At 44.4% G+C, this 3,502-nt stretch overlaps 1 non-coding gene across 1 annotated transcript; it reads right to left on the minus strand.

The window, feature by feature from the left end:
• Positions 1–3,214: 3,214 nt before the first annotated feature.
• On the minus strand, positions 3,215–3,295 carry TRNAS-CGA (transfer RNA serine (anticodon CGA)). Its single transcript has one exon. It is a non-coding gene; the product is annotated as a tRNA-Ser (tRNA).
• Positions 3,296–3,502: the final 207 nt, after the last annotated feature.

Consider the following 3,502-nt stretch of genomic DNA (forward strand, 5'->3'; position numbering starts at 1 on the left):
TTTTTTTTTTTCATTCCATCTTGAGAGCTCTCAGTTGGTGTTAGCTGTAACAGCGGGTAATAAAACACAACGCACTAACTAGTCCAGTACTTCTTAAAGTGTGGTCTGCGGAATACTCGCGCCAGCATCTCTTGGCTAAAAATTCACGGGTTGAGTCCTACGAACTAATGTGGAATCTCTAGGAGTGAGGCCCAGAAAATTGTGTTTCTCCTCCCTCCCAGTGATCTTCCTGCGCGCTAAAACTTGGGAAGCATTTATTTTGGGAAGCTCCAAATCCTTTGGACGATTCTTCTGTCCTTCTCCATCTTTTAATTTGCTTTCAGCCCAACAGGCCGTGCATCAAACTCGGTCTGGACGCGTGCAGGCTCATTTTTTTTTTATCCACGGGCCCCCCCCTTGCAACGCACGCTGTCCAGCGCCAACACACATTGTAAGATCCATACGTGTGTATCCACAGATGAAGGTCTCTTTTGCTTGTCTGTGTCACCCACACCCCTTTCAGGTGGATCTGCTTCTCAACACCCGCCCCACCCCCGCTGCCCCAGGGGCGCTCGCAAGAGCACCTGCAAACCTGCAAAGGGCACCCTCCTGTTGGAAAGACCCGGCTCCAGGCTGCCGACCCCTTGTCTCCCTAACACCCTCGCCCTCTTGCTGGTCCCTTTTCTGTCTGGGATCCTTGACCAACCCTAAACAGTCCCCAGCGTTGGTCTGGGGATGGCGGTGAGGCGGCGGCGCTGTGGGTGACAACGAGGGGCGGGACAGGGATGAGGAGGGTGAGTGGCTTTCGGGGAGGGGGGGGGTGTTAACGTGCATCTCTGCGGAGATCGCCAAATGGGGGGGTCCAAGTGAGGCTCTGATTTCCTTTGTCCACAGCCGCCTCTTTCTTGGCTCAACATTTCTCCAGTGGGGGTCCCTTCTCTTTCCTGAGGGACTGATGCTCAGGGACGGAAAGTGTGCAGAGTGAGTCCGAAGAAGGAGACCCTTGCAGAATGGGGGAAAACTTAGTGAAGAAAATACTGTTTGTAGTGGGTGGTTGTTGTTGTTGTTGTTTTGGTGCTTCTTTGATTTTTAAGTATCAAGGTATAATTCACATACCATAAAATTCACATAAAATGTACAATTCAGTGGATTTTACTGGATTCAGAGTTATCTAATTACCTTTACCTAACTGCAAAACATTTCCATCATCCCAAGCAATTCTGTATTGTTCCACCTTTCCCAGCTCCTGGCAGCTACTATCTCAGTGGATGTGCCTATTCTGGAAGTTTCATATAAAGGGAATCATATAATAAGGCATTTTGCATCTGGCTTCTTTCACTCAGCACATCCCTTCAAGGTTCATCCATGTTGTAGCATGATTCAGAACCTCATTCCTTTTTATGGCCGAATAATACTCCTCATTTGATTCTTTAAGTTGTCCTTTCAAAGATCTTCCAGTTAACTCTCTCAGTTTGGTAAAGAGAACGAGATGAAAACGACTTTGCTGAAGAGAGACAATTTGAGCCACTCATTCAGACTTAAGGTGGAGCCAAGGTAGCATGTGTGGCAGTACCACACAAAGTCAGATGAATTATTTTCCAAAGGACTTTTGAGCATTTCTTTCCCTTACCAACTTGAAGAAACACAGAAAGACATTTTAAGAGGAAAAAAGGAAGCCCAAACCAGCCAGGAGTCAAACCTAGAATCTTCTGACCCATAGGCAGATGTGTTATCCATTGTGCCACTGACCCCCTTGCTTTGGCCCCCTTGCTTTGGCCCCCTTACTTTGGCCCCCTTGTTTTGAAAGTGTCGATTATCCATTATTCATTAGAATTGTTGAGAATACAGTTGCTTTGTGATGCAGGCAGAAGTGAGTTGAATAAGACCTGTGGATTCCCCTAAAGCAGATTGATTGTCTTTGTGGTTAGCTCACATAAGTTACATTTATGAAAGGATTTTCTGACTTGAAACATCACGTATATGACAGAATGTCCTTTGCATTTTTTTTCATTATGTGCATGCTTGTTTCTATTGTTTCTACTTGTGAACACTTCAGTAGTTTATGCAATGGGTTCATTGGTCCATCAGCAATCTTATTTTTCTTATGTACTTCATACTGAGGCTATGTGTGGATCAATGATTAGTGATCCATATCGTTTAAAAATTTGATACAATGACAAAGAAAGTGGAATAAAATACATTACTGAGTTATGAGGCATATGTTTTCCACCTCACTCTCCAAAGAGCCATAACTCTTTTTTTTTAAGAGCCATAACTCTTGCAAGAGGAGATAATTTCAGACTCTATGCAGCAAAACAGACATTCAGAAACCCTCACCTTCCCAAATTAGGCCAAGCGGTGGCAAGCATTCAAAAACAGTAAGCATTTTAAGACTCAAATTCACATAGGAACTTAGAAGTTTGGATTTATACCTACAAAATTAAGGAATACCAGTCATCATTACATAAATCGGCTACATATATTGAAGTGCTCAAATACAGGTAGAATAGACATTTGGAAATACAAAAGCATCTGTAAGTGAGGGCGGTCCTCTCTTCTGAGAAGGAGAAGCACAGGCGCTTTGGTTCTGGGCAGCAAGGTGCATGCAGTCTTTATCCTGACTCCTGCCCCAGTAGAATTACAGCCTTGGCCAAATTGTTATTTTCTCTTTGTTTTGACTTTCTCATTTCTGTATGATGTTTTAAAGAGCACCTGGCACATGCACACACTCATGGCTCCTCAGGATCCTAGACCTTTATGTTTCCTACCAGTCTGTTTTATGTTTGTTTGCTTGCCTTTTCTTTTTCTTTTCCTAGATATCAGAGAACTCTTTAAGGAAGCTTACCTACATTGCTATTTTCAGCATGGGGAATTTTATTAAAGAGTTTTTAAAACAAAATTTCCTGGTTCTCTTTCCCCTGTGGTCTGCCTCTGGACTTCATAATCTCAATATGAAACCAGCAGCTATTCTGAAGGAGGAATTGGTGGGCTCTGGGGACTAGAGAAGTGCTACCTGTGCACAGGGGCAGGGATTTATAGATGCCCGGCTTGGAGAAGGATACCTGTGCCAAAATACCCAGAGTGGTGCTTGAGAAAAGGCATGGGGGATCAACACAGACCTCTGGATAGGGAGCTGCCTTCCTACTTTGCAGTTGATGGAATAAGATGAAAAGCTGAGAGTACAGCTGTTGGTGAGAATTTTATTTCATAGTTGGATAGAAAAAGCAGCCTCATACGCTGTGAGCAGGACTTGAACCTGCGTGGGAGATCCCATTGGATTTCGAGTCCAACGCCTTAACCACTCGGCCATCACAGCCTGGCACAATGTTGCTATTTATACATTAAAATACACATTCTTACCAGGTCCTGATTTTACAGTTCAGCCTTACCAATGCTGGCTGCTTCTGCTCATTTGGCAGAGCTATCTTCAGCAGATGCAAAAAGAAATCACTCATCGGGCCTCTCCACCGCTTTCCAGCTTCCTCCAACTCGACCCAACTCTGCCAGGCCCCAGACTGCAACA

Source organism: Nyctereutes procyonoides, unplaced genomic scaffold (assembly GCF_905146905.1).
Source record: "Nyctereutes procyonoides isolate TBG_1078 unplaced genomic scaffold, NYPRO_anot_genome, whole genome shotgun sequence".
NCBI lineage: Eukaryota > Metazoa > Chordata > Mammalia > Carnivora > Canidae > Nyctereutes > Nyctereutes procyonoides.